The sequence below is a fragment of the Somniosus microcephalus genome, chromosome 10, assembly GCF_052327205.1.
Source record: "Somniosus microcephalus isolate GS21.2 chromosome 10, FLI_Smic_1.0, whole genome shotgun sequence".
Lineage (NCBI taxonomy): Eukaryota > Metazoa > Chordata > Chondrichthyes > Squaliformes > Somniosidae > Somniosus > Somniosus microcephalus.
In genome coordinates, this window is record NC_140996.1 from 102,743,031 (window position 1) to 102,765,379 (window position 22,349).

Here is a 22,349-nt window from a genome sequence, read left to right on the forward strand (position 1 = left end):
CTGTCGATCAGGCAACTGGTGGCGCGGCCGTTTACCGCGATATCCATCATGGAGCTGGATAGATGGTGAGGGTGGCCTTGATCTAGCGTCACGGAGGCCAGTATGTGGCTTAGTGAGTCACTATAGTCATCCGCCGAGACGGTGGTCGGTTCCGGTGACGAAATGGCGGTTGAGTGCGTTGGATACGATGGCGGCGGATGCCATGCGGCCGGGGGTACACAAAATGGCGGATAAGATGGCTGCTCCCACGGCCCGCACGCTGCGCTGCTGGCTGGCTTCCCCTTGCAGGCGTTAGCGTAATGGCCTTTCTTCCCGCAGCCCGAGCAGGTAGCTGTCTTAGCTGGGCAGTGCGCTCTGGGATGTTTTAACTGGCCACAGAAATAGCATTTTTGGGCCTGGTTACTGGGCATCGAAGCAGTTCTTACCGGAGGCTGCTGTCTCGGTTGGGTCACTGCAGCGGTTGGTGCCGGGGGCGGCGGTCCCGTGTCCCACGGTTTCGATTGCCATGTCTCGGCGCCGTTACGGGGGTATGCCTCGAGGTTTCGGTGGGCCTCCTCTAACGAGAGCGCAAGGGCAATGGCCGTCTTCAGGTCGGGTTCCTTGCTTTCTAGCAGTCTCTGCCGGGTGTGGTCTGACTGGAGGCCCCTGACGAAGGCATCACAGGCGAGTCCCTGCGCGTGCTCCACAGCCGTTACCGCTTTACAATCGCAGTCTCTGCAGAGTGCCAGTAGCGCCCGTGCAAATGCCCCTACCGATTCTCCCGGTTGCTGCCTGCGGGATCCCAAGAGGTGTCGGGCGTAAATTGTGTTCACTGGGCGCGTATATTGCCCTTTTAGTAGCTCGAGGGCCGCCACGTACGTATTAGAGTCCCGGATTAGCATATATACTTGATGGCTCACCTGGGCGGTCAAAATTTTCAGTTTGTGATCCTCCTCTGTAACCTGTGAGATTGCGAGGAAGGATTCAAAGCAGCTCAGCCAGTGTTCAAACTTGGCTGATGCACCCACATCTTGAGGGTCGAGGTCCAGGCGTGGTGGTCTGAGGGCTCTCAGCAATGTCTGCTGTATCCGTTGCTGTTGTTGCTCCTCAGGTGTCGCCATTTAACTTTTAGCTAATAAAATTGATACGCTTATCAATTACTTCATAAAAGGTGATGAGTCGAAGAAGAGATGATGAGTCGAAAGAGGAGATGAATAAGGCTTTTATTAGCTAAGAAGAGACCATGCTTCTTCGTGAGTGACTGAACAAGTCTGAACGAAACCCACACAGTGGTGGGTGGAGTCAGCTGAGGCATGCCTCCATACACAGCGCCACCCAGAGGTGGCAATATACAATACAGTGGTTTACCACACACCCCTAAATCTTCCCCACCACATACACGATTTGCTCGGACAGCATGTTTACGTGCAATTCCTGTACGGAGTAACTGGCCATCTGGTCCCGCCGCAGATACACCTCCGCCGACGGGAGACCCCTCACAGTGAAACCCCTGCTGGAAAAGATCCTAGCAGCAGTGGGGGAGGAAGGGGAGGTTTTCATCCACAAGGTGAAAGCCCATTCCTCCACAGAACCCCGTAGCCAAGGCAACCAGCAGGCTGAGATGCTCGCCAAGGAGGGTGCCCGCACAGGCACTTTCTGGGACCCATATGGGTCCAGACCCATGGCAGCAGTCAGAGGTAGGGACGGGACCCAAGGGAGTGCAGGGGTAGCTTTAGCCCCGGACCTTAAGATGGTCCAAGCCCAAGACCCCGCCCTCAAGGCGGTCCTCAGTGCAGTGACTGAGGGAAAAAGAGTAGAGGGTCCTTACGGCACAGCAACCCTCTCCGTGAAAGAGGGCATGCTGTTCCGGGCAGAACAATGGGTTGTGCTGCAGCAACACCGGAGGGAATTCCTTCAACTGGCCCATGAGGGTCCAGGAGCGGGGCATCCCGGGCCTGAGACAAGCTGGCAGCGGGTGGAACAGGTAGGATGGTGGCCAGGACTCAGGGAAGATATCCACGAGTTCTGCACCAGCTGTCTGGTGTGCGCTGCTAATAACCCTGACCCCCACAAAAGGAAGTTACCTATGGGGCACATCAGGAGGGTAGAGGGACCATGGCAGTCGATACAGGTTGACTACATCGGGCCCCTGCCCACCGCCCAGGGAGGCTATAAGTACTGCCTAGTCCTGGTAGATGTGTTCACGAAATGGGAAGAGGCCTTCCCCTGCAGAACAGCCACAGCTCTGGGTGCGGTCAGGATCCTGGTCCGGGAAGTCTTCTCGCAGTGGGGGCTACCACAGTATGTGGAGTCCGACCAAGGGAGTCACTTTACTGGGCAGGTAATGCAGAATACCCTTATACTGATAGGCATCGAGGGGAAGTGGCACGTGGCCCACAACCCACAGTCATCGGGGATTGTGGAAAGAATGAATAGGGCCCTAAAGGAAAGGTTGAGGAAGGAGACAGTGGACTCGCCCCGAAAATAGGCCGAGGTCCTACCATTGGTTCTGATGGGGATCCGGGCCAGCCAGTATAAAAGCATGGGGTACTCCCCGTACGAGCTGATGACTGGCAGGGTTATGTGGACCCCCACCCATGTACTAGCCCCGGTGCTCATGGAGGGTCAGCCCAGAGAGGTAAACCGGGACAGGTTTGCCCAAAACCTCTTCGAGCACCTTAAACAGGTCCATGAGCAGGCGGCTGGGAACATAGGAAAGCAGCATCGGAATAACCGATTGCTGTTAAAACTCCGAAAGCACCACGAGTGGAAGGTAGGGGATCAGGTCATGGTGAGGAACTATGCCCGAGTAGGGAGTTTGGAACCATTATACATGGGGCCCTACAGCATTGTAGATAAAGCCAGCCTCATGGTATACGCCGTTAAGATGCCTCGGCGCACCAAATGGTTCCATATTAACCAGTGTAAACTGTTTAAACCCGAAAAGAGAAAACAGCCAGTTGGGGTAGGGTCTGAGGATAGAAATCCTCAGCCTGCAGCGGGAGCGAGTTCACAGACTGCACAGGCAGGCGCTGTGGCTTGTTTAAGGGGAGGAGCCATCCCACCCACCGATTGGGACACTCCCCCACTCTTCTGGGCTCCAGATGAGGAGGGACCTGAGGGTGAAGACCCCGCCCCTAACCCAGGTTTAGAAGAGGAGGGACCTGAGGTGAAAAACCCTGCCCCGGACCCAGATTTGGGCCCTGAGGGCAAGGACCCCCAACCAGCGGCAGTGGTGAGCCCACAGACCGCACCAGAGGGGGCAGTGGTTCGGGTTAAAGGCCCACCAGCCAAGAAAACCCCACCTGCCAAAGTCCTCAGAAGGTCCCCATGGACGCCCCAGCCAAGGAAACCATGGTCAGCAGTTCCCATTTTAAAGGGACAGCCTCCCGAGTTAGGGGGAAGTCTAAGGACAGAGGTCCCCAGCCAGCAGCCACAGGCTGCGAGGGACCAGAAGTACAGGACAGTGCGGCCACGCCGAAGGGAGCGGTGGGCCGCAGTCCAAACAGTGATTAGCCTGGCCGCCCGGAGACGGGCGGCGGATGTACATAGTTAGGTAATTTAAGTTTGGTATTGTTAAGTTTGGGTGTTAGCATCAGAGTGGTTTCCTCCCTATTTGGATGAATTGAGTACATCAGCCTACAGCAAGCTTATATTATTATTTTGATGTGTTTCTCTCATATAAATGGTACAATTATACATTGTTGTGGCTTTAGAAACTTCGGGGGGAAAAATTCGGTATCGACCATTTTGGGGCGCTAGCATCAGCCGGCCACAAACTTCAGCACCCGGCACAAATTAGCACTGACAACCGGGAAATGTGTCTCCAGTGCCAATGGAGGTGATTGGAGCACTAAATCAAGCACTACACACTTCTCTTGGGGCGCTAACGTTGGGGAACGAGGCACTACCTCAGAGTGCTACACAAGCTCAGGTGCTGTCAATTACCTAGTACTCAGACAGACTGGCGCCTAACAGTTCTTAAAGGGGAGGGTCCATCTTGCTGCACAGCCTCACCCTGATCATTGCTGCTTGTGACCTGGACCTGCAAGGAGGTGGAATTCTTCAACCAGGAATCTCATGGCTGTTCAGAGGCCGAGGGAGAGAGCTCGCCGGTTCAGCGACCAGGCATTGGAGGCTCTGGTTGCGGCTGTGGAACGACGACAGGCAGTGCTGTTCCCAGACACTGGCAGGAGGCCTTCGCCCCGGGAGTTCACAAGGATGTGGAGGGAGGTGGCCCAGTATGTCTTGTCCAGAAGTGTGGTCCAAAGGACTCACACCCAGTGCTGCAAGAAGTTCACCGACCTCACTCGGGTGGTCAGGGTGAGTACATACTTGAAATACCTCTACATCCCACCATCTCAACCTCACTCTGTGCACAGACGGTATAAACCATCACATCCCCAACATTTACCCACCAACTATGACCATTTACTATAAGTCACATCCACATCTCACACCTTGCAGACATTAATGGCTATTTAACTATGGTGGGCACATCTACCAAACACATGGCTGCGCACTCACTCACACGCTGTCCTTTTTCTTGCAGGCCAAGCTTGCTCATAACAGGAGGGAGCAGCTACGCATGGGAGGAGGTCAGGCGGAGCTGCAACCCCTCACACAGCTGGAGAAGCGACTGCACAGAATCATCACGAGCCATGTCATGGGCGCTGTGGCAGTCGGAGAGGTCGACCCCCTTGGGAACAGCGACGGTATGTTCATCAACTCTCCCTTTTCTCTCATACCACGTCCCCCTCACAACACGAGCCCTTCCCACTTTCCATCTAAGTATACTGTCTCCATTCCTTGCTCCCATCCTGCCCTCCTCCCCTCACGTTAAACCCACTCTTGTGCCTTCCTACTTTCAGATAGTGAGCCACCATCTGAACAGCCTGTCCCTCAGCCTCCCAGTAACAGCGACGCAGGAGAGGAGGAGGAACACCAAGCCAGAGCCTCACTGCCTGCCTCTCCCAAGGGCGAGACATCAGATAATGGGGCCACGCGGCTGCTGGAGCGGAGCAGAGGAATTGGTTCTGATGTGGATGAAGCTCCGGGACCCAGCAGGCTGCAGCAATGCCATGGGAGAAGGGAAGCTCGGGGCCATCTCGCCGGAGGGTGAGTGCGAGCATGAGTTCTGCTGCACAGGACTGGGATGAGGACCTCAATGTGGAGACGTTCACTACACAAGCGATGAGCATACTGCGCTCATGGGTGCAGTGGCAAGGGTCCTCGACAGCATGGATGCACTGACTAGGAGCATGGAGGAGTCCGCCACCAGCACTGCTGCCATCTGTGTGCAAACCCTCGAGCCCATCCTTGGCACTTTGCAGAGGATGGTTGACTTGCAGGGAGACCGTGGGGACCCAGACCCCGTGTAATCGGTGAGGTGGCAGCATCTATTGCAGCCCAGGCCGAGGCAATGCGTAGTGCTGTAATTAAGTCATTGGTTGGTGCCATCCAATCTCAGATTGCACTGATGCAGTCTCAGATTGATGCCACGCAAGCATTGACTGCTGCCATCGTAGCTGGGTTGCCAACTGTCCACCGGGGATCTCATGGTGCAGTAGGGTTGGGAGGGGGGAAGTGCAAAGGGGAGGGAGGAAGGCCCATTAAATACATTTTTTAGAGCAAATGGCGGGAGTGTTTTTCCCAAGTTGATGTGTTTGTAAATATATTGTTCAGTTTGGTAAGAAGTATTTCCGTTTGCTAAGAACCAGTTCTGTTTGTTCATAAATTGTTGTGTTTGTTTGTTATTGGTTGTGTTTAATAAGACAGAGTTGTGCAGAATAATAAATGTTTATTTCAACATTACGAATTTGGTCATGTTTCTCATTGGAACTTTGGCCGGTCATAGGGGCTGCGAGCTGGCTGTAATGATGTGGTTGTTGATCCCAAATGCCATCTGCTCTCTCATTCATCACAAGCACTGTGTAATGAGGCGTTTATGAACGGCCCTCGCAGAACTAACATTGAGCGGCTCCCTCCTATGTTGGTGCTGCTCCTCCTCCTCTTCATCCTCCGTCTCCTCTCCCTCTTCCTCCTCCTGAGGTGGTCCACCAATTCCTGGTGGCAATGGCTGGGCCCTCAGAATGGCCAGGTTGTTCAGCATGCAGCACATAACTATGAAAACTGATACTCGATCAGGGGAGTACTGCAGGGCTCCTCCAGAGTGGTCAAGACAGCGGAACTGTTGCTTTAGCACGCTGATAGTCTGTTCGATCAGGTTCCTGGTGGCGCTATGCCTCTCATTATCTAGGAACGACAGGTAGAGGAGGACGATATGCGAGCTCAGCAGGAGTGTTGGGGTTACGGAGCGGTGTCATCAGCCAGGTGGCGAGTGGATAACCCTTGTCCCTGAGCAGCCAGCCACGAGCTTGATGTGGTGGTTGGTACAGTGCTGGGACACCAGTCTGGCACAGGATGAATGCATCATGGCTGCTGCCAGGATAGCGGGCATTGATGGCGAGGATGCGCTGTCTGTGGTCGCACACCAACTGCACATTCAGAGAGTGGTAGCCTTTGCGGTTGCGGAACACCTCTGCATTTTGATGAGGTGCCCGCAATGCAACGTGGGTGCAGTCAATGGTGCCCTGAACCATGGGGAAGCCCACTATTCTTGCGAAGCCACATGCACGTTCATGCTGTTTGTCTCGCGTCATGGGTAATGAGATGTACTCCTTTCTCCCTCTGCACAGAGCATCTGTGACCTCCCGGATGCAGCAATGGACAGCGAACTGGGAGATGTTAGCAATATCCCCTGTTGAAGCCTGGAAGGAGTCATTGGTGTAGAAATTGAGGGCAACTATGACCTTCACTGCCACCGACAGAAACGTCCTGGTCCTGAGCTGAGGCTGGAGCTCTGGCTGCAGGAGGTGGCAGAGCTCTGTGTCCACCTCCTTGCTGAAGCGGAGCCTTCTAAGCTTCTAAGGCACTGCTCCTCTGACAGATGAATGTATGAGAAGTGCCCCCAGAATACCCTGGCAGGGTAAGGTCTCCTGTGGAGAGCCTTGTTATTCCTCCTTCCTCTGGTCACATTTTCCAATCTTTCTCTCTGCCTCTGCTGCTTCCGACGGTGAAGCTGGAGGGCGAGGCCCTGTGCCAGTACAGCCCTCATTAACTCTTGTAAATGTTGCAGTACCAAAGGTAAGAGAAATGCAACTTGATAAGTTTTGACGAGCAAAATTCCTTCGAGTAGGAAACCGTCAAATCTCTCTAAACGCCTCTCTGCTTCTGTCAACGTGCGAAGGCAGAATTGATTGCTGACAGGAAAAAACAGGAAGTGTACGCCTTAAAATAGCGTTCCCCCAGCTCCCAGCCAACTGCAAACTGTCCTCCTCTACCTGTCGTTCCTAGCGACAGGCGCTGAAGCAGGGGGTGAGAATCAATTTCCGGTCCGGGGCGCTACCAGGGCGATGTGCGCTTGGATGATGTCACGATCTCCGGGCGCAGGAGATCATGGCGTAGTGTTTAGCGCCACCGCAAACCGCCAGGTCAATTTCACGAGCGGAGTTAAAATCGCCGCGCACGGGCAGTTAGTTGTTAGTGCCCCATTACCGCCCCCCGGAGGCACTCACGAGAGGCGCTAACCAACCAAATTTTTCTCCCTTCATCCCTTGCAATTGTACAATTTACTATGAAAATACGTCCTCTTCATGCATCAATAGTGGTTTAAATATATATTCTGGCATTTTAAGTCAAGATATTTAGACATTGTGAAATCTGCTATTTGTATTACAATTGAGTTTTTTGGAAACTCAATATTCAATTGTCGTGAGTAATTTTATCCTATGTCAATGAACCATTATCTCACAAATAATTGAACGGTAGGATATCTGGACACCTGTTACATGTTGAAGTGCAGATAATAATATGGCAGCTACTGTAACGGACTCTATAAAAACTTGTGGCTTTTTTAGGTTCTTTCCTGCATTGCCAGCATATCAAATTTAATAGAGGTGTTCAAAATTATATGGTGTTTTGATAGAATAGCTAAGGAGAAACTGTTTCCACCGGTGGGCGGGTTGGTAACCAGAACAAAAAGATTTAAGATAATTGGCAGAAGAAACAGAGGGGACATTGGCCATGAAATTCGGCTCCTTTGCACCTGCAATTAGTGCCTCCGGGGGGGGCGATAACGGGGCGCAAAGGGCTTATCGCCCGGGCGGGGGCTAGCGCCTTCCGAGAAATTCAGCGGGGTGCTACTAAGGCGCTAGCCGATAGTGCCGTGCCCCCGCCAGTAGTGCCCTGTGTAACACTGTCATGGTAAACTTGACTGAATCTCCATTTGACTGAATCTAAAAGTGACCAAATTTTACCATCATGCTTCGCGAGGACAAAGGCTGGTTGTTGTGAGAACTTTGCAAAATAAACTGTTTGACTTGTAAGCTGTAAAAGCTGCCAATTGTCTTTCAACAGATATGGAAAACAAGCTTATTGAAGTTCTGTGGGAACAGACTATTGACTGTGAAATCAGTGCAATAACAGAAACATCTTCAGACCATGGAATGTACCTAGCCTTGAAGGCCCACAGTTGCCTAAAGGACTCATGATAAGAAGGTCTGGGAAACAACTGCTGACCATTATGCCGTATAGTTAGGGACACGTATGCAGTGGGAGGGTTGCCAAATTTTGGGGTCTAAAAGGTACTGTTTCAAAACATTCGGGGCTGCAGTCAATGGTGACCTGGTCAGTTGCCAGTTAAAGTTACTCATACATCTAGTCATCGTTGAATTGACCTCTCACCTGGTGAATAGTACGTATGTGGTTTTGTTTATAATCACCTGAGCTTAAAGTCAATGGGGGAGAAATTCGGTGGAGCCGCAAATGGGGCGCATAGCTCGCCTGGGCGCCGGAATTACCGCTGTGATCGGAGCAGTTGCGACCGCCGGAAATTCAGCTTGTGCACCCCAAGAGGGACATGGGGCGCTGCTCGAGGCGCTCCGCGTCCCTCTTAGGGCGCACAAGCTGAATATCGCAGCGCAATGTGCCGCAGCGCCACACGCTGCGGCAAGGCGCGCTGCGGTACTGCAGGCCTTCCTCCCATTCTTAAGGGGGAGGGGCCTGCACCAGCGCGATCAGAGATCGCGAGTGCCGGCAAAAGAGCCCGGCACCGAGGAGAAGTGCCGGGCTCTCAGAAAACAGCCGGCACTGCCGCGGGGGGAGATCAGGAGGCCGGGGACTGAGGTGCTGGCAGGCGGCCGCCGAAAAAAATGCCCGCCCCACACCTCCACCTTAATTTGTGCCACTCCCGCCACAGGTAGGCCCCGTGAACCGGGCGCGATTTGCGAACGGTGCTACAGAGGCGGGCGCTACCAAATATCGCGATCGGGGTGGTAGCGGGGCGCTACGCACACCAATTACGTCATCGGTGGCGGTGCATCACAACAGGCTAACGCCACCATTAGCGCCCCAGCTAAATATCGCAGGAGGTGTGGCCAGTGGCGCTAAAGCCACTGAGTGACCTCTTTAGGCGCTAACTGGTGGCGCAGCCCACTGAATTTCTAGGCTAATGATTTTAGATGCTTGCTTGTAATAAGTACATGAATTGAGTACAATTTGTATTCTGGTAATTACTTGTAACCTCTTGTTGATTTTTAAGTAAAAGAAGTTTCACAGATTCATTGGGTTTTGTGTCGTCTGTTCCACGCGTCTGAACTCTATAAACTGTCAGACAATCAGAACGTCTTACACCTGGGCCACTGAGCCGCCAGCGTTGACGTCATCGCGTGCACCACGGCCCCTTAGCACCCCAAGGCAGAAATTCGGCTGCCCCCCATGAGGCTGCCGTGGGCGGTGTGAGTGCCAGCCTTGCGGGTCGCGAGCCAGGCCGATCTCCATTTGTGGGGCAGTAATTAAAGGGAGGTGTGGCCATGACCCGCACTGCCATTTTACTTTTTTTGGCCTACCTCCAGGTCGGCTCTCGGTGGCCGCCATCACGCAGCTTGGCACCATGTCCCGGTGCCGGCTGCAACCAGGGCACCACGCCGCCCTGGTGGGCTAGTGTGGGCCATCGGAGGCCCTGCAGAGCTCGCAGCGTTTCTCCCCTTTAACGGAAGGGGAGGGGCGCTGAAACGCGTCAGCGCTATGTGGAGTGGCCGTGTAGCAGACCATGCTTTGCGCCCCTGACACCGCCCCGAGAGGAAGTGGAGTACCCGAAATAGCGCTCCACTTCCTCGCCGGGGCGGTAAGCGGAATTTAGCAGCCGGGGCGGTACTTCCCCGCCGGGCGCTAAATCTACAGCGATAATTCGGTTACCACCCCCAAACGGGACGTAACCGAATTTCACCCCCATTTTCTTTAACGCAGCAAGTTGTTACAATCTGGAATGCACTGCCTGAAAGCTGGTGGAAGCAGATTCAATAGTAACTTTCTAAAGGGAACTGGATATATACCTGAAAAAGAAACATTTGCAGGGGAAAGTGTAGGGGAGTGGGACTAATTACATAGCTCTTTCAAAGAGTTGGCACAGGCACAATGGACTGAATGGCCTCTTGTGCTGTATGAATCTATGATTTCTACAAATATGTTGAGTGTCCATAGAGACCAATAATTGTCATTCCAGGCTCTTTGTACTTTGGTGAAATGTGCCTTTCAAATATTAGCTTCCTTTTCAAAAGAAGCAGATGCTCCTTCACACTTATACACATGTTCAAGTATACACAAGGGTCTTATGTTTATAGATACGGCTGTTGGTAGAAGTGATGGCTACTTGTGTAATTGGTGTCATACTAGACATTGGAGACATTGCTGTGCTGAGGAAAAACTGTTTAGTGAAGCTGTGCTAATTAAAACCGGCGTTTGAAGCCACTTGGCTCAGAATAAATAAGCTGATAGAAGAAAGTGTGCGGCAAGGAGCTGATTTTAATTCCATGAATGAAGCCAACCTCATAACTCACCGGCAACAAACAATTCTACAGGTCATCTTTATGAATGGAATGAAAATCCTATGTAATATAATATCCTCTATCTATTTTGAAAAAGGTGGCTATAGAGATAGTAGATGCAGTGGTGGTTGTCATCTTCCAAAGTTCCATAGATTGTAGAACAGTTCCCGCAGATTGGAAGTTAGCAAATGTAACCCCACTATTTAAGAAAGGAGGGAGAGAGAAAACGGGGAACTACAGACCAGTTAGCCTGACATCAATAGTAGAGAAAATGCTAGAATCTATTATTAAGGACGTGGTAACAGAGCACTTAGAAAATAATAGGATTGGGAAGAGTCAACATGGATTTATGAAAGGAAAATCGTGTTTGACGAATCTGTTAGAGTTTTTTGAGGTTGTAACTAACAGAATAGATAAGGGGGAACCAGTGGATGTGGTGTATTTGGATTTTCAGAAGGCATTCGATAAGGTGCCACACAAGAGGTTATTAAACAAAATTAGGGCTCATGGGATTGGGGGTAATATACTAGCGTGGATTGAGGATTGGTTAACGGACAGAAAACAGAGAGTAGGAATAAACGGGTCATTTTCGGGTTGGTAGGACATGACTAGTGGGATACCGCAAGAACCAGTGCTTGGGCCTCAGCTATTCACAATCTATATCAATGATTTGGATGAGGGGACCAAATGTAATATATCCAAGTTTGCTGATGATACAAAGCTGGGTGGGAATGTAAGTTGTGAGGAGGATACAAAGAGGCTTCAAGGGGATATAGACAGGCTAAGTGAGGGGGCAAGAACATGGCAAATGGAATATAATGTGGAGAAATGTGAAGTTATCCACTTTGGTAGGAAAAATAGAAAAGCAGAGTATTTTTTAAATGGTGAGAGATTGGGAAATGTTGGTGTTCAGATGGATCTGGGTGTCCTTGTACACAAATCACTGAAAGTTAACATGCAGGTACAGCACGCAATTAAGAAAGCAAATATTATGTTGTCCTTTATTACAAGAGGATTTGAGCATAAGGGTACAATTATATAGGGCCCTGGTGATAGTACACCTAGAGTATTGTGTACAGTTTTGGTCTCCTTACCGAAGGAAGGATATACTTGCCATAGAGGGAGTGCAACAACGGTTCACCAGACTAATTCCTGGGATGGGGGGATTGTCCTATGAGGAGAGATTCTGTAGACTGGGCCTATATTCTTTGGAGTTTAGAAGAATGAGAGGTGATCTCATTGAAACATACAAAATTCTTACAGGGCTTGACAGGGTAGATGCTGGGAGACTGTTTCCCCTGGCTGGGGAGTCGAGAACCAGGGGTCACAGTCTCAGAATAAGGGGTCGGCCATTTAGGACTGAGATGAGGAGAAATTTCTTCACTCAGAGGGTGGTGAATCTTTGGAATTCTCTACCCCAGAGGGCTGTGGAGGCTCAGTCATTGAGTATATTTAAGACAGAGATCGATAGATTTTTGGATATTAAGGGAATCAAGGGATATGGGGATAGTGCAGGAAAGTGGAGTTTAGGTAGAAGATTAACCATGATCTTATTGAATGGCAGAGCAGGTTTGAGGGGCCAAATGGCCTACTCCTGCTCCTATTTCTTATGTTCTTATGTTCTATCAGTTAATGTGGCATATTTGGCCAATTCAATATTGAAAACCAGAAGGATAATTAATATACTCTGAACCTTTTTTCTTTTTTTCATAGGATCTGACGTGATGACTTCTTTCATGTGCACGTAAAGAGAAATCTAGTAGGTATCAGTGGAGTGAGGCCCCAGAATCTCGAGCACTGCTGGAGTAATTTTACGTGTTGTTAATGAGAAGGTAATTTCTGGAAGAAGTATTTGTCAACCTCAAAATATGTTAACTCATTTAGATATATCCCACAATGACTGGTCGTTTAAAATGTTAATATATTAGAATCATGTTTATCTGCCAAAAAACTCAATATTTTTGAATTTATCCAACATGACAAACAATAGCAATTAATTAATGTCGTAGCTATTTTTGTAAGTTTACAAGTAGTCACTTCATTTTCTCCAATGGCACTTTGCCCTTTTAGAGTGAATCATACTTTGGCATTGTCCGTATATGGGTGTCCTGCAAGTTATTACCAACCAATTGCTCAGAGTTGTTTATGACTGTTTGAGCAGTTCATGGCATGACACAAAGTTGCCATTTTCAATCTATGTTGACAAATTCACTTTCACTAATTATAGCTGTCACAAGTTTGCCATCAAAAACCTAACAATCATTTTATTCTGCATTTTCAGACTTGTACAATGATGAAAAATTGGTTTTGTCAGGCAGATCATACAGCACACCAGTTAATATTTGAATCTCATAGATAGACTTTTCAATGAAATAATTGATGTACACAAACTCCTAATACTGAAGGTATTTTGATGTTAAAGCTTAATCATCATAATATGCAATTTCTTTACAATCAAGTTGATTAATTATAGTGATATCAAATTCATGAGAACAGTTGTCTTATGGCTACCTGTTAATTCACAAAAAACAGTAAATGGCAGAAATACTAACTCAATGAGTAACACTGTTCCTCTCCCTTTACCCCACCTTGTCTTTTTTCATACCTCTAATAACCTGCACTAAATTAATCTTCGGAGTCCCCTGGTGCATTTATTAGAAGACTTCCCATGAATACCATTTGTGTGCTACATTTTCCCCTTTTCACAGCATCACATCCATAATGATTAAAAATCTTTTTTAATTCATTCTCAAGATATGAGCATCGCTGACAAACCCGACATTTATTGCCCATCCCTAGTTGCCCTCGAGAAGGTGGTGGTGAGCCGCCTGCTTGGACTGCTGCAGCCCGTGTGGTGAAGGTACTCCCACAGTGCTGTTAGGTAGAGAGTTCCAGGATTTTGACCCAGCGATGATGAAGGAACGGCGATATATTTCCAAGTCAGGATGGTGTGTGACTTGGAAGGGAACTTGGGAGGTGATGGCGTGCCCATGCACCTGCTGCCCTTGTCCTTCTAGATGGTAGAGGAGGCAGGTTTGTGAGGTGCTGCCAAAGAAACTTTAATGAGTTGCTGCAGTGCATCTTGTAGATGGTACATACTGCAGCCATAGTACACTGACAGTGGAGGGAATGGATGCTTATTAAAAATCTTGGCCCCAAACTTCCCCCTCTGCCACAACGGCAGTGGATGTTTGATGGGGCAGGACTTCCGCCCGCCTGTTATCAACACCTCTGATTTCAACTCAATTTCCAGGGTCAGGGGAATTTGCATATTCCAGGTGGGCACCCACACCATTTACTGTGTAACTGGGGTGCCTGTCTCAGACATGGGGGTGGGGGGGTGGCAGCAGTGGAGATTGTTTGAGACACTTTGCCTCAGCATAAGTGGGTTGGTTGTACCATCTGAAGATGTTTTAAGCCGTTAGAAATGGCCCCATCTTGCATTTAATAGTTTCCCTGCAGCAATCAGTCTTTTAAAATGTTTTATGCTTTTGACTAAATGCACTCTCTGCTCTTCACAATCTAGATAATGGAACTGTCAATATAATGCCAGACTCCATGGAAAATCAGGTAGGTAGACTTGAGGCCTACCAAGCCTGCAAGGTACCCAAAGTGCCTCAGTGTAGATTGCGAGTGCAAAAGGGGGCTGGGAGCCTGCAACCAAGCTATGCACTAAGTTCATCAAGCCAATGACTTCTCTGTCAATTAGATGGCCACCTAAGAATGCATCTGGATAGCCTGTACACGGTGCTCATCCATGTAGCCTCTTCCCCCATGCTGGAATAGTGCCTGGTGCATGCTGTGTCCGTGTATAATAAGACACAGACTGCAGGAGAACGGTACAACAGGTGCTTACTCAACGTGGCTCACACTGGAACTGATCTGTACAGATTACTACTCAGTGCTATATACAGGTGTGGTCACTGCTGGTACTGCAGTATACATGAGCTGTAAAAGATAGTTCCCCCCTTAAAGGTATATACATTACAGTGCACAACACAGCCAAAAGTTCTTAACTGGTTTCTGGCTCCCAATCATGTGACCCCGGCATTCCTGGCATGTTGTAAGAAACCAGGAAATGAGGCGGCCTTGTAAGGTACCTCATAATAGACTAATGAATAAGGTCAGAGAATGCGGAGTCAGGGGACAACATAGCAGAATGGATTGCTATCTGGCTTCAAGACAGAAAGCAGTGAGTGGGAGTAAAGGGTAGCTATTCACAGTGGCAGAAGGTGGGTAGTTGTGTTCCACAAGGATCAGTGCTGGGACCACTGCTGTTCACAATTTACATTAATGACTTAGACTTTGGAAGTGGTTAGACTCTCCAACAAGCGAGTGTCTAACCACCTCCCCTTGACATTTAATGGCATTACCATTGCCGAATCCCCCACCGTCAACATCCTGGGGGTCACCATTGACCAGAAACTTAACTGGACCAGCCACATAAATACTGTGGCAGCAAGAGCAGGTCAGAGGCTAGGTATTCTGCACCGAGTGCTTCACCTCCTGACTCCCCAAAGCCTTTCCACCATCTACAAGGCACAAGTAAGGAGTGTGATGGAATACTCTCCACTTGCCTGGATGAGTGCAGCTCCAACAACACTCAAGAAGCTCAACACCATCCAGGACAAAGCAGCCCACTTGATTGGCACCCCATCCACCACCTTAAACATTCATTCCCTCCACCAGCGGTGTACTGTGGCGCAGTGTGTACCATCTACAAGATGCACTGCAGCAACTCGTCAAGGCTTCTTCAGCAGCACCTCCCAAACCCGTGACCTCTTCCACCTAGAAGGACAAGGGCAGCAGGCACCTGGGAACACCACCACCTCCAAGTTCCCCTCCAAGTCACACACCATCCTGACTTAGAAGTATATCGCCGATCCGTCATCGTCGCTGGGTCAAAATCCTGGAACTCCCTCCCTAACAGCACTGTGGGAGTACCTTCACCACACGGACTGCAGCGGTTCAAGTAGGTGGCTCACCAGCACCTTCTCAAGGGCAATTAGGGATGGGCAATAAATGCTGGCCTTGGCAGTGACACCCATATCCCATAAACGAATAAAGAAAAATCAAAAACACAATTTCTAAATTTGCGGATGATACCAAATTGGCGGGGGGACAGTGAATACTGAGGAGGACTGCAACAAATTACAGATGGACGTTAATAAACTTGCAGAATGGGCAAATGTATTTAAGCACAGACAAATGTGAGTTATTAAATTTTGGTAGGAAGAATAGGGAGGTCACTTATCACTTGGAGGGTGCGAGTCTAGGTGGGGGAGAGCAACAATTGGATCTCAGAGTACAAACACACAAATCACTAAAAGTTGCGCCACAGGTTAGCAAGGGCATTAAAAATGCAAACCAAGCACTAGAGATTATTTCTAGAGGGATAGAATTGAAAAGTAGGGAAGTTATGCTAAACCTGTATCGAATCTTGATTAGACCACACTTAGAATACTGCATGCAGTTCTGGTCGCCATATTATAAAAAGGATATAGAGGCAGTGGAGAGGGTGCAGAGAAGATTTACAAGAATGATACCAAAAATATGAGGGTATACATATCAGGAAAGGATGAACTGCCTGGGTCTCTTTTCTCTTGAAAAAAGAAGGCTGAGGGGTGACCTAATAGAGGTCTATAAAATTATGAAAGGTTTTGATAGAGTGGATACAGAGAGAATGTTTCCACTTGTGGGGAAGAGCATAACTAGAGGCCATTAATATAAAATAGTCACCAAGAAATCCAATAGGGAATTCAGAAGGAACCTCTTTACCCAAAGAGTGGTGAGAATGTGGAACTTGCTACCACAGGGAGTGGTTGAAGCGAATAGTATAGATGCATTTAAGGGGAGGCTGGACAAACATATGAGGGAGAAGGAAATAGACGGTTATGCTGATAGATTTAGATGAGGAAATACAGAGGAGACTCGACTGGAGCAAAAGCACCGAAATGGACTGGTTAGGCCGAATGGCCTGTTTCTGTGCCGTATATCCTATGTAATCCTATGTATGACTCCAGCCAGTAGAGAGTTTTCCCTCTGTTTCCCATTGATTTCAACTTTACTAGGGCTCCTTGATGCCACACTTGGTCAAATGCTGCCTTGATGTCAAGAGCAGTCACACTCACATCACCTCTGGAATTCAGCTCTTGTATCCATGTTTGGACCAAGGCTGTAATTAGGTCTGGAGCCGAGTGGTCATGGCAGAACCCAAACTGAGCATCAGTGAGCAGGTTATTGGTGAGTAAGTGGCGCTTGATAGCACTGTCGATGACACCTTCCATCACTTTGCTGATGGTTAAGATTAGACTGATGGGGCGGTAATTGGCTGAATTGGATTTGGCCTTATTGTGGACAGTACATACCTGGGCAATTTTCCACATTGTTGGGTAGATGTCAGTGTTGTAGCTGTACTGGAACTGCTTGGCTAGAGGCACAGCTAGTTCTGGAGCACAAGTCTTCATCCCGACAGCTGTTGTCAGGGCCCATAGCCTTTGCTGTATCCAGTGCACTCAGCCATTTCTTGATATCACGTGGAGTGAATCAAATTGGCTGAAGACTGGCTTCTGTGATGTAGGGAGCTCAGGTTGAAGCTGGGATGGATCATCCACTCTGCACTTCTGGCTGAGGATGGTTGCGAACGCTTCAGTCTTGTCTTTTGCACTCACGTGCTAGGCTCCGCCATCATTGAGGATGGGGATATTCATGGAACCTCCTCCTCCTGTTAGTTGTTTAATTGTCCATCACCATTCATGACTGGATGTGGCAGGACTGCAGAGCTTTGATCTGATCCATTGGTTGTGGGATTACTTAGCTCTGCATACTGTTTCCACTGTTTAGCATGTTTAGTCCTGTGTTGTAGCTAAACCAGGTTTGCACTTCATTTTTAGGTACACCTGGTGCTGCTCCTGGCATGTTCTTCTACACTCCTCATTGAACCAGGGTTGGTCCCCTGGCTTGATGCTAAATGTAGAATGAGGGATATGCCGGACCATGAATTTTCAGATTGTGATGGAACACAATTCTGTTGCTGATGGCCCACAGCACCTCATTGATGCCAGTGTTAAGCTGCTAGATCTGTTCTGAAACTATCCCATTTAGCACAATGGTAGTTCCACACAACATGATGGAGAGTGTCCTCTGTGTGAGGATGGGACTACGTTTCCACAAGGACTGTGCGGTGGTCACTCCTACCAATACAGTCATGGACAGTACTGTGAGGACGAGGTCAAGTAGGTTTCTCCCTCGTGTTGGTTCTCTCACGACCTGGCGCAGGCCCAGTCTGGCAGCTATGTCCTTCAGCTCAGTCAGTAGTGGTGCTACTGAGCTACATTGAAGTCCCCCACCCAGGCTATTGCTGTGCCCTCGCTACCTCAGTGCTTCTTCCAAGTGGTGTTCTACGTGGAGGAGTACTGATTCATCACTTGAGGAAGGGTGGTAGGTGGTAATCAGCATAAGGTTTCCTTGCCCATTTTTGACCTGATGCCATGAGACTTCATGGGATCCAGAGTCAATGGACTCCCTGGGCCACTCTCTGCTGACTGTCTACCACTGTGCTGCCATCTTTGGTAGTGATGAGGATTCTGGGATGTTGGCTGAAAGGTATGATTCTGTGAGTATGACTATGTCTGTGGGACAGTTCTCCCAATTTTGGTACAAGTCCCCAGATGTTAATGAGGAGGACTAGGGTCGACTGGGCTTGGTGTGCCTTTGTTGTGTCCAGTGCCTAGGTTGATGCCGGTTTTATTCTTAGTATACTTCATTGTAGCGGTTTGGTAGAACTGAGTGGCTTGCTAGGCCATTTCAGAGAGAAGTTAAGAGTCAACCACATTGCTGTGGGTCAGGAGTCACATATAGGCCAGACCAGGTAAAGGCCAAGTTTCCTTCCCTAAACCCAGATGGGTTTTTACGACAATCCAGTTTCATGTTCACCATTACTGATACAGGTAGACTATCCTTTATCCGAAAACCTCGGGACCAGCCGTGTTTCGGTTTTCGGAGAATTTCGGATTTCGGAAGGTGGGTCGGCAGGGGTCCGCGGGGGGTCGTGCGCACGACCCCCCGCCAAACCCCCCACGGACCCCCGCCGGCCCCGGCCCCCGCCGACCCCCGCCGGCCCCGACGACCCCCCCGCGGACCCCCGCCGGCGCCGACCCCCCCGCGGACCCCCGCCGACCCCCCCGCGGACCCCCGCCGACTTACGGTCGGGGTCGGCGGGGGTCAGGGCCGGCGGGGAATCGTGCGCACGACTTACGCTGACGCTCAGCGTAAGTCGGCGGGGGTCGGGGTCGGCGGGGGTCCGCGGGGGGGTCGGCGGGGGGGTTGGCGGGGGGGTCGGCGGGGGTCGGGGCCGGCGGGGGTCCGCGGGGGGGTCCGCGGGGGATCGTGCGCACGACTTACGCTGGACTTACGCTGACCGAAAAAACCTTCGGTTTTTAGAGGGTTTCGGTTTTCGGAAGTCCGGATAAAGGGTAGTCTACCTGTACTAGCTTTTTATTCCAGATTTATTTAATTAACTGAATTTAAATTCTCCAGCTGCTTTGGTGGGATTTGACTTATGTCTCTGGATCATTAGTCCAGGCCTCTGGATTACTAGTCCAGTAACATAACCACTATGCTACCGTACACCTCTCATCTCATCCTACCTTAAATCCCATGCACATCCTTTGCTCCTCTACGAGTGGGCTTTTTCCTTATTTCCCACTCCTTTCTCTGGTGGCCACTCATTCAGGCACTTTACTCTTGCCCTCTGAATCTCCCTGCCCAGTTCTTTTCATCTTGGTTCTTGCTTTGGTCCCTACTTTAGTTAGTTCCCTCTCAATTTCCACAACTCTTCTCCAAAGCCAAGCTTAATAGATTGCTCCTTTTTATGCTCCTTGGCTAATAGTACATTCTCCACCCAACTACTCTAACTCTGCTATCATCCTCTTCCCCACCCAACTGCTTCATTCCGCACCCCGTGCCCAGATTACCATGAGCAATGTCATAGGAGATCTACTCGTGCCTTCTCATTTTTTGAGCTGTTCTTAGCATTTCTGCAGTTCTCTAAGCCTCATTTACAAAGTTACTATTTTGATCTCCATGACAATATAAATTATTTACTTTTCACACAGCTGTAGTTGTACATTATTAAATGTCACACTAAATTAAAAAAAACCCTCAGTGTTACTCACTAAGATTTCTTAACTGCTCACATCCAGTAGTGTGGCTAAAAAGTTGCATTCTACATTGCATGTGAAAATACCAGAAATAATGAAAGCGAGTGTTGACATCAACCTGTCCACATTGTCTTCCATTACCACGTTGAGAAGCCCAATTACTTCTGCCAGCAAATGCATTATGTGTATTTTGTGTCAGCAGGTGTTTAGAATAAGTACTTGTAAGTGTATTAAAGTGATTTTTACTTTCTTCTTGACACTGTGACTTCAACCAACTTAACATGAATTATGATAATTACGATAATACTGCAATAGTAATAATAACAATAACTAGGCTAATACAACTGATGACATTAAGGTAACACAAAGATTATTTTGTAAAGTTTTGCCTTTAGCAGTCACTTTTCTTCAAAATCGCAATCTTTTATGATACAGCCAATCCACCGAAAGCATATTTCTCCCTCCCTCTCTCTCCATATATCGTGTCAACCTTGACTCATGTGGGTAGCACTTTTGTTGCTAAGTCAGAAGGTTGTGGATTCAATAGCAAAATACTGCGGATGCTGGAAATCCGAAATAACAACAGAAAATGCTGGAAAAACTCAGCAAGCCAGGCAACATCCGTGGAGAGAGAAATAGAGTCAACGTTTCGGGTTGAAACCCTTCTACAGGTTGTGGATTCAAGTCCTACTTCAGAGACCTGAATGCATAATCTAGGCTGACACTCCCTGCAGTACTGAGGTAGTGCTGCACTGTTAGAGGTGTCGTCTTTCGGACGAGATGTTAAACTGAGGCTCTCTTAGGTGGATGTAAAAGATCCCATGGCACCATTCAAAGAAGAGCAGGGGAGTTCTCCCTGCTGTCCTGGCCAGCATTTCTCCCTCAACCAGCATCTAAAGTAGATGACCTGGTCATTTATTTCCTTGCAGTTCATGGGCGCTTACTGTGTGCATATTGACTGCTTTGTTCCCACCATTAAAACCGTGACTACACTTTAAAAATACTTAATTGGCTGTAAAGCATTTTGGAATGTCCTGAGGTCATGAATGGCACTAATATAAATTCAAGTTCTTTATATAAAATCTAAAAAGTAGACCAACAGATATGTTTGCATACATGCTGAATGACTGAACCATTTACCTCTGACTGTTTCCTTAGCAACACAATACTTAACAATGATGTGAGATTAGTCCATCACTACATCTCCAATGTAAACTCCCACTCTATCTCACTTCAGTATCCTCTCCAGGTTGTTACAATGATATCTGTCAAAGCTTTGCATGTCCAGCTGAGTGGAAGTCCATGTTGTAGCAGGTAATTTTAAAAAAGCTAGAAGCTAGACACTGAAGATAAAGGCCTGTAATTTCCGATAGGAGGCTTCCTGCGTGCGATGCCTCCTATCGGGAAAAAATCTACGCCCTTGCCTGAGGGCTCCCAAGTGTAGTGATCAATAGCATGCCATTCTATAGTGGACACTAGGTGGAGCTGTAGAGCTGCATATAGCGGTATGTATAAGACTACACTACCCAGCTATATATTATATTAAGACTACATTACCCATGAGGCTAGGCTACCCACAAGGCAGCAGTCAAGATGGAAGCCTCTACAAGATGCTGTACAAGTCCACATGTGCTCAATAAAAGTAGCTAGCAAAAGCTAGCTGTGTTCACAATAAGAATGTCTATTTATTAATGAACATAACATGGTACCAGGGTGGTGAAGATCTGCTGAAAATTGTGAAAAGCGACATGGAGAATTTGAAGACACCAGAGCGTTTGAAACTCACAGAAAAAATCGACTACAATTGGCAGACTTTTAAACAGCAATTCGAACTCTACATTGCAGCCATCAGATTCGGTACGAAGCCAGACGCAAGGGAGATAGCGTTGCTGCTTACGGTTGCAGGCCCACAGGCGATAGAGGTATTTAATACATTTGTATTTAATCCAGCGGAGAACAGAAACAAATTAGACGATGTGCTACAGAAATTTGATGCACATTGTTCTCCCAAAAAGAATGAGACGTATGAAAGATACATCTTTCGTTCTCGGACACAGCAACAAAATGAGACTTTTGATAGCTTTATAATTAATCTGAAACTGAAAGCACAGACATGTAATTTCTCTGAGCTCAAAGCATCCATGATTCGTGACCAGATTGTGTTTGGTATTCATGATAAAAAAGTCAGGGAACGTCTGTTGAGAGAAACCGAACTAAATTTGGAAAATGCGGTGAAAATATGCCAAGCCAGCGAGCTAGCTCGAAAGCACGCGCAGACTTTCAGTGAAATCAATAATGAAAAGCAATCGGAGGATGAAAAATT